Source organism: Scardinius erythrophthalmus (genome assembly GCF_964197995.2).
Source record: "Scardinius erythrophthalmus genome assembly, chromosome: 17".
In the NCBI taxonomy this organism is placed as follows: domain Eukaryota; kingdom Metazoa; phylum Chordata; class Actinopteri; order Cypriniformes; family Leuciscidae; genus Scardinius; species Scardinius erythrophthalmus.
In genome coordinates this window covers 9,875,938-9,887,875 of record NC_138237.1, presented here as the reverse complement: position 1 = coordinate 9,887,875, position 11,938 = coordinate 9,875,938, and positions in this window count along the sequence as shown.

Sequence of the window (11,938 nt, the reverse complement as noted above, 5' to 3'; positions counted from 1 at the left end):
AAGGCAATGCAGGCTGTCACGTTTTTGATACGGTGTAAATACAGTAGTAATACAATTAGCGTTCCCTTTGACTGGGAATTTGAATCTGGGTACTTAATTTCCTTCATAGAGCAATAATGTTTACTGGCAATAATTGGTTGCACATGGTTACATAGTCAAAATGTAATTATACAGTAAATATAATTGAATGACTTATATTAACACATTTTTTTAATTTAAACAATAAAATTAGGGTCTAACTTTTATTAATGCCGCAATGCACTCTGGGAGCCCAAGCACCAACATACTACTGTGAAAATCACACTATTAGAGTTAATCTGTAAAGAGATCACTGTAAAGCAAACACAGATACTCGCTGTGATTCTACAGATCAGTGCTGTTTCATCAGTCATTTCCTGAGCCTGTTCACTCTGAACACACACTATACAGTGTGCCTTTAGTGCAATTACAACTGCTTTGAAAATTACTGTGAAAGGACTATACACAGCTCTTTACATTAAGGATCTACAGTATATGTCTGAATTCAAATGGTGTGTTTTATCAGACTTTGTTGCAATGGTTAGTGTTATTGTCAGTGGATAATTGGCCAGAAAATGTGTTTTTGTCGTTTTTGACGGGTTTCGCTCGCTGATGGGTGGTTCTGTGTGGTAGTCCAGTGTTTTTGGCAGTAGTCACCGTCTGTAAATCATTCAGATTAACTCAAGAGGCATTTGTTTTAATAATTGTGGAGTGGTGTTATGGAGAATGAAACTGTAAACTCTGTAATCTGCAATTAATCAAACTCACAATGAAGAGAATCAGGCAGCGGATGAGAGATGTGCCTGAAAGCGTTTTATGGTTTTGGCTGATATAGTTTCAGGAGAAGTGGGACACTAGTTTCTCAGAAAATACAGATGTGAGGATGTTTGAGCATTGCTGTTAATAATTCGCATTAGTTATTAATGTTACCTAATAATAAAAAAACTCATTACTTGAAATTAAATAAAAAATATTTGCTTAGTTTGAGTTGAAGTACTAAAATAAAACGATATGCATTTTTTAAAAATCGAATAAAAAAGAAAAATTCTCAAACTTTTTTCAGCTAATACGTTGCCCGTATAAAAAGTTTCCACTTTTATGTCCTCAAACGCTCGTTTTTTGGGGTCGACAGCTTATGAAAACTTATTTCTGGGTTTCTTAGCTTGTTTGCTGTACACCTTGTCACATAGCAGCTTTTAGGCATTATTATGACAAGGAGGCAGCCTCTCGCAATGCAAAGTCAATGGAGACCGTTGGACTGTTTTCCCCCCGGGTGGGCGTGGTCTTCAGATTATGACGCGTTGCGCTCTGTCTCTATAAAATACATTACTCACCTGTTGAGTAATAAAAACACCATCTCCTCGTCGCTTTTACAACAATCTCCCAAAAGCCAAGCCAATGTTGATTCTTGTTTTATTACGAGCGTTTTCTTTTCGAGTGATTCCCGGAGGTTGGAGATTTAGCGTGCTTCATGTCAACCTTTCCCGATTGTTGTGACAAATACTGCCACAACACGTGTCAAAGGCACCGGAGCAACTTCTCTCTATTTACTGATATGAAAAGATACGCACAGGCGAGTGACATATGTGCTCAATTTCCCATGAAAATCAGGGTAATGATGATGTATTGAATCATTATTTAAATTTTAAAGTAATAGATGATTTATAGTAATAGAAATAGATATGTTGTCATGACTTATTAATCATATACACTTTTTACAGTGCAAAGTGCTGGAAAAAGTAGGTCCTGCTAGATTAAAGGGTTAGTTCACCCAAAAATGAAAATTCTGTCATTAATTACTCACCCTCATGTCATTCCCTGCAATGTCATAACACTTTCAAGGCCCAAAATGTAAAGACATCGTTAAAATACAGTGTTAGAGACAGAGACTGACACGGAAGAGAAGCAATTGTTGAATATAGTCATATTTTTATTTTATTTTTTTGCGCCAAAAAGTATTTTTGTCACTTCATAACATTAAGGTTTAAGCACTGTATAGTCACACGGACTGTTTTAACAATGTCTTTATGCCTTTTTGGGCCTTGAAAGTGGTTATTACGTTGCAGCCTATATGGGGTCAGAAAGCTATCGGATTTCATCAAAAATATCTTAATTTCTGTTCTAAATATGGACAAAGGTCTGACGGGTTCGGAACGACATGAGGGTGAGTACAGAATTTAAACTTACTATCCTTTTAAGGAACACGGTAACTGGTTTGTTGGTGGTTCGTGGTGGTCTACCAGGCCTCGCTTGATTCACCAGCTCCAGCAGTGGATGTTCTGCTGACACATACATTCAGGGCATATATGTGTTTGTGCATTTGTTAAGGCTTCAGAGGTTTCAGGGATTAAAAGTGAGCCCCAGATTACAGAACAGAGGAAGCTCACTCTCATTATCTGGCATCTCATCCTGTGGTATTTTAGGCTGGGGCAGCGGGGTTTAGTTAGCTAAAGTCCTCCAAATGTGCTTCTACACACAGACAAAAGTGTCATATGTTATAATTTAATGTCCAAAAGCAACAATCCCTCTGAGGCTTCCTGGGGTTAAGTGCTGCATTCAAGGGCACGTTTGATAAATGAGTTTTGTGATTGTTCTTATGGTCCACCCTCATTCAAGACTGAATGTGAAACCGTATTCATTTAAAAGCGTGAAAAGGAAAGAGTGTCAGTAGTGTCATTACTGTAATCGTTAAAAGATCGCGACCTTATTCCTAAATGACAATGATACCTAAAAGTACGATCACAGTGTTTATTCATATCTGCATTGGCGCTGCTGCTTCGCCAGAAAAAGCAATTGTCACGTAACTTATAGGTATGAAAAGCTTCACAAACAGTCTTTTCAACCACACAGTATCGCTATTACTGTTACAATCATTCAAATGATCACAGACGTAGCTACTGGGATTAAAGTTTACAGTTCGGATATAAACACTGATGTCTACGGTTGTGATAAACAGCCCCTAAATCAAGGAAGTGTGACTTTTTTCCTCAGAATTTGCGAAATATCTACTCGCAATTGCAAGATATAAACTTGTGAGGTATAAACATCTGCCATTTTTGTTTAGACCAGAGCTGTTGGAAAAAAGAGTGTTGTGGCACTCGCACTCCCATTAGAACTGGAGACTGAGAAAGCAATGCGTGTCGTGGGGAAAGATTTGAATAATCACAGGTCAAATGTCATTGTCATTTCTTTTAGTAAAAACATGGCTTATAAATGAATGCTGTGGATGGAAGGCGGTAAACGGAAAGTTATTAAAAAGAGATGCTTGTGTATGTTTTTATTGATCATGACAGCAGTAATTAATCAAATTGGGAAGAGTATTACAGCAGGCATAAACCCAAACCCACAATGGAGTCGTGCGCACTTTTGGCATTTTATAGAGCTGATTCAGATGTCGGGCCTGCGAGATCGGGAATTGTGACAAACAAATGTTTGCACCATCTGCATAATTCCTTAGTGAAAATACAATATATAATATATTTAGTGTAAATGACACTGTCAGATTTATCCTTTGAGAATTCATTGTGAAAATGTGCACAAACCAAGCAAAACACAAGGAAATGAGCAGCTTTAGTTTGGAGCTATTCCTGATGTCAGGATAACAGTGATTCTTCATGGATTCCCTTAAATGGGAGAATCATCAAAATAAGTAAACGATTCGGATTTCCAGGACTTTTCTTTGCTTTTGTGGGAATAGGAAGGTGACTCTCTCCTTTCTCATGTTCTCTTTGTCTCTAGAACTAATTTTGAATATCAGCTCTAAATGTAGAAACTTACCCTTACGAAAAATAAGTTTATTCAAGTGTGCTATTAGTATACTTATTTTAAACTAAAAATATAAGAAAGTATACTTTCAGTCTACTTTTTATGTACTTCTCAGAAATATACTTCAAATTCCACTTAGGCTAAGTGTGCTTGAGTTATACTGACAGAAAAGTATAAGTATATTTGGCCTGTACTTGTTGATCGAGATATACTTAAGTATAATTAAGACTTTAAAACATAATATTACACATAAACTAACATATTCAAGTTTATAGTAACAAGTTTTCTGGTGGAATAGCTAATAGAGATAAATAAAATAAGCATGGAACTGAACCTGATCTTGTACACAGCGATAATAATTCCCTTACGAAAAATAAGTTTATTCAAGTGTTCTATTAGTATACTTTTCAACTAAAAAGAAGAATACTTTCAGTCTACATTTTACATACTTCTCAAAAATATACTTTATGTACTTTTCAGAAATATACTTAATTACACTTAAGTGTACTTGACTTATACTGAGAGAAAAGTCCAAGAATATTTGGCCTATACTTGTACTCAATCTTTTGATCGAGATATACTTAAAAGTATAATTAAGTATTCAAAGTATACTTGGCTTGTAGTTGTGTTAACTCTTTTGATCGAGTCGCCTATTAAATATACTTTTTTTTACATAGTTTTTCATACATAGTCTTATGAAACTTACAATGTTTGAAAATATTGATATAAAACAGATATGTTACTAATTCTGCGTATCTGAATTTTTGTGTAGGCTAGTCCACTGGTAGTGTACATAGGATAATTTACTCTAATTCTACTTTTTCCCACCATTGACTTAATTTTCCAGCTCTCCATGTTTTCACTGTTATACCAACGCATTCTCATCCCACATCTTCTAGTGCAGAATATCCGGATCAAAACACAGGAGAAGAAGAAGCTGAAACAAGTGATAGAAGATCAAAACTGCTTAATGTTTCTAAATGAAATGAAGCGTAACCCATGAAGAGAAAACAACTGTGAAGCTTTGGGGGTGTTGGACTCAATCTACTCCATCTGTGTTTTGATCATCGTTCTGAATCTGATCAAGGCGTAACTTAGTCTTTGACAAAAATGTGATTTTCTCAACTTTTTTGTTTAAAATGTTGCCTTTCTTTATGAAACTTACCAACATTCAAGTGTTGATAAAAAAGGATGCATGAAGCTAATAAAAAGTTTTTAAAATTAAAGTACAGTTAAAGGTATTTTTCAAGTATAAACTGCAAGTGCAAAAATTATATATAAATAGTAAACTATAAGTATAATGTTAAGTTCACTTAAAGAAAACTTGTAGTATAAAACTACTAAACTAGTAGTTTACTGAGAGTATACTTCAAAGTTGCAACAAGTATTAAAATAGTAAACTATAGTATACCCATAAGTTCACTTGCAGTATAAATGAGAAACGTAATTATGAACTAGTTGTGCACTTAAAGTTTACTACTGTTACACTTATAGTACACTTAAACATATACTTTTATATACTAAAAGTGGGCCAATTTAGTTTAATACCCAAGCGGTATTAAAATAGTACACTTACAAGTTTACTACTAGTACATATTGACATTAGTACTAACTCCACAATGTATACTTAAAAATATACTTGAACATTATTTAAGTATACTTCATAAAATGAACTTGAAGTATACTTCTTTTTGGTAAGGGTAAGGAGGCAGTTCTCTTTGAATTGTGTGTTTAAGGATGGCAGATAATGATTTTGTGTGGACTTCCCAGGAGAGAAGAATAGCAGGATATCCATGCAATAACATAATGAAATGTCTAGGCTTCAATAAAATAAAATAAACAGTGAACTGTCACTGTTCACTTTCAGTGAACAGTTCTTAAAAGGGCTTCTTTTTTTTCTTAGTGTGAAGAACATTTTTAAAACAAAAAACAAAACAAATAACTGTTTTTCCACTTCTTCAAGGAACCATAGATGTGAATAAAGACCTTTTATTTTTAAGAGTGACTTCAGGTCTTCAATGGAGAGAATGTATGTTTATCTTTTTAAGAGGAATCTGAGGGTTTTTTGCTCTCAGCTGACCTTGGCTATTCAGTCAACAGAAAATACTTGTCTGTCTGTATCAAACACTCACACACAGTCCTTCAGAAACAGATAAGAGAGACTCAGAAACAACACAACAGAGTCTTTCATTATTCGACTGGAACTGGAGGCGAGGAAATATCTGCACATGGACAACACACACACACACACACACACACATGTTGGGTTTTCATGTTTTATGGGGCCTTTACATAGACAAAAAAATATTTTATACTGTCCAAACTTTCTACTCTGTCCCCTACCCCTTTCCTTCATGTGGACCAAAAATGTCCCACAAGGACAAGGATTTTAGATTTTGCCATCTTTGGGTGGACATTCTGTCCCCATAACGTAAGGTTTTCCTGAACCACACACACACACACACACACACACACATGCATATCTGCAACACATTCTCACACCCAAGGCGTCACTTTTTGTCACTTTCAACCATGCTTCAATATCTGACGCTCAAAGCGCCCCCTAGCGTCCATATGTGACGCTTCGGTTATGGGTAGCTTTAGGCGTCATGTAACTGACGCTTTCGGAAGCGTCAATATTCGACGCACAAAGCGCCCCCTAGCGTCCATATGTGACGCTTCGGTTGGGTAGGTTTAGGTCTGTGGTAGGGTTATGCGTCTCAAATGGACGCTAAAGGCTGCTTTGAGCGTCAGATATTGAAGCATGGTTGAAAGTGTTAAAAAGTGACGCCTGTCACCATGTCTTAGGAAAACTTTTATTATTAATAGACATGTCTCTACTGCAGTAATATGGGGCGAGCAACTAAAGCAAATGATATGACAGTTTTGCCAGAAAAAAAAAAAAAAAAACACTAGCACTGCAATGCAAAATGTAATTATATTTTTTTTAATATGGTCTCAGTGCCAGTAAATAGTCTGTGATCTCAGAGAAAACACTTCTCTTTATCTCTCACACAAACACACGTGCCACCACACATGTATACATCTGGATTTATTAAAAGCGAATACTTCTGCGAATACTTCTACAGTTTACTTGCCTAATATTCAACACAGAAAGTGCCTGAACACATTCCAGCCCCGTAAGACAGTGATTCACCCTTTTTTTCCTTTAAAATAAACCCATCTCAACATGCTTGGAAATTACAAGGCTTGATGGTTTCTCCATAAGAAATCAATTTGATTCATTTTTGCACAGAGATCTGTGGTAGGAAGCGAAGAGATTCAGCCATTCAGATAAAGATAAAATTCAGATTTTAGATTCAAAAATCCAGAGATTCAGATAAAAGATTCAAATAGATCATCAGTCGGATTTCATCATTATTGATGTACGGCAGAGCTTTCTTTGTTTCAATAATCAGACTGGCTCAAAGATAAAGCCTCTGAGAACTGAGATGTTATTCTTCTCTCTGTACGAGCACAACTGGGATTAACTCTGTTTGCCTGTGAAATCACAATATTTTGTTCTGACCCTTTTAATTGCTTAAGATAAAAGATGAAAGCATTCAGAAACTTAAGCAGCAAATAAATAAATAACAACACAGCATAAATGTTATTGTATTAGAAAACAAAATATCAAAATATATACATTTTAAAAGAGCAGTATTAAGCAATAAATAAAGAACAACAAATATTACTGCCAATTTATGTGAAAACAAAATATCAAACTATTTAATTTTTAAGATAGCACAAGCAATAAAAGATAAACAAAAAGATTCAAATAAATACAAAGCAACAAAGCATGAATGCCATTGTATTATAAAACACAAAATATATATTTTTTAAGATAGAACTAGCAAACTAAGCAATCACAAATAAATAAATACATTTAAATTTAAATGACTTAACTTTTAAGATGGCACTAGCCAAATTTAAATAATAAGTAAATAAGTAAATAACAAAAAAAGCATGAATGTAATTCTATTATAAAACAAAATGTCAATCCATTTGATTTTATAGTACTGGCAATAAAATACAAAACCTTTAATTAAATAAATAATGTCAGGCTTTGAGTAAAGCAATAAATGTATTTTTCAAAATGATGATCAAAAGTATATTGTCATGCACTGTACCCAATAGTCTTGGCTCCGCCTCTTTAATGAAACTGAGTATTAGCCCCTCCCCTCTGTCAATGACATGTCACCTTTTCAGACCTCCAGGGAGCCCTGCATCCATTTAATATATTAACCCTCACTCAATATGGAGTCATAAAATGAGAATCGGTTCACTTGTGTTACATTTCCACACCAACCAGTAGGCCTACAGTTCTATCATTATTACTCATTGAAACACCGGTCAGCACCTCCACCCCGGTCATCCATTAGCTGATGAAGGAATGACACCAGCGTATGATGGTATGAAGGGCTACAAAATCTCAATGAGTGAGACTATCCATGAAATCATTAGATACGGTGCAGTGAGTGGCTGTTTGTTTACAGTATGTCTGGTCCAGGTTTATTGTGGGATGCTGGACCTCACTGTAAAATGCGTAGAATTTTTTTTTTTTTAAAAAAACAAACTCCATATCCGCAGGATAGATCAGAAACAGACAGATGGTAAACTTAGTGGTCCTCACAGTACTAAAAAGTAAAACCTCACAATAATCTGCAGTAAGAGCCAAACTGTTCATTTGCCTGTAGAAATACAACTATGGAGGAAAATATTGATAAGATTGTGTAGGTAGAGCAGTAAACTATATGAAGTGCAGTTTTTATGTTAAAATATGCCTACTTTCCCCTATCCTTGAGTATTAAACTTCAGTGCGTATTTTTGCTTTACTGTCTGTGGTACAGGCATGAATGATACCAAAAATCATGCAGCTTTAGGAAATGTTTTTTTTTTTTTTTTTAGTGATCAGACTTCAGATCTCCCAAAAATCAATCAATAAATGTTGCAAACTAAATTAACATTGGTCAATCCTAAATTGCATAAGGAAGGACTGTTAACAATTAATAATAACATTATGTAAACCAGTAAGTGAGGCTAGAGATGATGAAAATAAGTAACAATTCTCCTATTATTTTTTTATTAACTAATTTGTTACTATTGGGTTGTCCCAAATAAAAAAACTTAGACTGCCCGTATTTCAAAGCATGCAATATTGTTTTGCAAAATGAAAAAAATATATATATTTTTACAAATCGCAGAAAATTTCAGCAACATGCTTCTACCAAAGCAATCTAGACGACCACTTGCGCTATAGCTTCAAACCGCACACAACACACAAAAGGGAACTAAACTTCAGAGAATATAAAGCCTTCATCTTCACCAGTTCATGAGCTGTTCATTAACTGTTAAATGGGTTTTATTAACTGTTTATTTAATGTTTACTGTGTGCCCCTGGGCAATGTGCTGCGGGTACTTTCACTTTCTTTACCGTTGTGTCTCTGTGTACTTTCCTTCTGTATCCCTTTCTCCCTCACTGACTTTCCTTTTATCTCTCAATCACATTCCCATGCCCTTCATTTCTCACTCGATATCTCACTCGTTTAATCTTGCTCAGGCCGTGGCTTGTTAAAGGCTATGATTAATTAGCTCATGTCACGCTCTGTTCTTTGTTAGCGGGAACAAAGAGCTCTTTACGTCGTAGATCAATGCATACCCTCTTTCAAACGCCACACATTTAGACTCATTCTCTATCTCTCCTTCAAACTCAACACAGGCTTGTGGAGAAAATGCCAAATGCACAAACATGTAAAATGTCACTGACTTTTAATACACACTAGCACACATGCACATTGGCATAGATCACTGGCTTTGCTTTATGTAGCTGACACACAAAAAAATATGAGTAGGCCTATTCACTCACATAAAATGGCACTTTATATCATAAATCTCTAATCAAAATGTTGGCTTAGCAAGATAAATTGTGTGTTTCTGGATGCTGGTGATTTTCCCTCCTGTGTGCCAGCTGTTGTCCCCAGAGATAGAGATTGTGTCCTGTAAACACTACAGAAACACTCAAGGCTTTGCTGGTTAGCACAACCCTTTCAGCCCCTTCTGGTATATAAAGTTCTTTTTTTCTTTTGCTAATTGACAAACTGTGGATAGTTGGTGTGTTCAAGTCCTCCTTGGATGTTCGTATTTATGTCACTTCAAGTCACTTTCATCAGAGCAAGATGGCGTGTGCCTTTCTTAATTAACTACACAAAAATACAGCAAGGTTTTTTAACGCAACTTCTAGAAAACGAAGAACAAAGAATCGGCATCATGTGTGTTATGCTTTATGTTTTTTATTAATTTATGAAGCCACTGTAAACTATGGTTACATATTATATTAAAATGCTAGCATATTTTGTGCAGGGAATTAGCTTACTTTGTTGTAAATTTACAATTACAATATCACTTCTAAATAATACCTATAAGTATTGTTGTATTCCGCCAAATTTCTCACTGAAACGACCCCAACTCAAGAAAATCCAGAGCTTCCGCAATCGTATTTACAACTTTGTGGAGGTGTTCATGTGCATTCAACTCGGAAATTCCGACCTGACTTGAAATCACCAATTGACTTTCCTGAGGTGAATGTAAGGTCACATGACATGATGTATGTCGTTTCTGCGATTAAAACACTGGCTGTGTACGAAATTGCCCCCTATACCCTTAAATAGGGCACTATTTGAGGGGACAGCCATTTGTAATGGTGTCCCAATCCATAGTGGCACACTCATTCAATCCCATAATGCACAGCAATAACGAGTGTACAACCGATGTATGCTCAACGGCTAGAGAATACCCATAATGCACTGTGAGGGTCATGTCGAATGAATCCCTGCATCGGACCAGAAGATGGTGCCGGCAGCTGAATCATCCATCCATTCATTTTCCAAACTGCTGATCCAATGTGGCTACAGCGTAATATCATACAGGTATACATTTATTTTTGATTGTTATTAAACATGGTTTTTACATGCTAATTTCCATGACAGAATGTCACTTAGTGACATTTTTATTGCTAATGTTTATGCACTGTCACTTTGTAAAGAAACACTCCGCGCCTAGACTGAACACGCTAATAGGTCTGCGCATGACGTCAACATTTTCACAAATTCACGTTTTTGTAGTTTACTTGGAGACAATAATGGTATCGTTTTCAGGCCCCCAAAATGCCATCGTCATGGAAACGAATGGCTAAAAAGCATTAAAAGTTAAAATGGTGTGGTGTAAACGGCCCCTGAGGGTTTTTAAAAGCTTCCCCATAACCTGTTTAACCTGTGATCACTAATAATTTAGCACATAATTTAGCCCTTTTGATTGTTGGACGCAAACAGCTTCAGACGATGGGAAAAAGCCAGAGATATAAATAGAATGTGCAAGTGGCACATTTTAAGCACCTTATATGTAATGTGCTGCCTAAATAAAGCATGTGATCATGCTCTTACCAACGATCTCAATATCTAGATCTCTTATTTAAATGCGTCTGATTCCATTGTAAATCATGATTTTTAGACTGATTTTAAAAGTCAGTTTCATGACTTTTAATATGGTGTCCAAGAATTTCCTTAAGAGAGATCTCAATTCATTATTCCCAGATGATTTGGATCGCAAATCAAAAGTCCAAAAACAGGATCTATGGCAATTTTATGAGAGTTAGGTCCAAAATCATTATTCCTATTGAGATCCAAAACTAGTATATCAATATCAGAGAATCGAACAGGGTTTGATAAGAGAGGCAGAAAGGCTGCAGGAAAAGCAGCAGAAGTTGGAGTGAGCGGATGAAAGTGAGGAGTTATTTCCGCTGCAGATGATTCCTGTTACTGCATTTCTGCATTGCCTGGAGGCCATCTGCTGCTCTTTACAATCACAACCCAAAAAGAACCGCTTTATATCTTATCACTCACTGCTTCACAGGAAATGAACATACTTGATTGACAACTTGATGGACAATTTCCTTAATCAATATGAAGGAGTCATTTAAGATCCTTGGCAAAAGGTTGAACACACACACACACACACACACACACACACACACACACGCACACGCACACAAACGCCATGAAGCTGCTGAACACATGTACACTAGGCAGACAGACACGCAACTAAAGATTTATCATATTGTTGACCATATCTTCTCAAGTACACATACAGAAAATGCTAA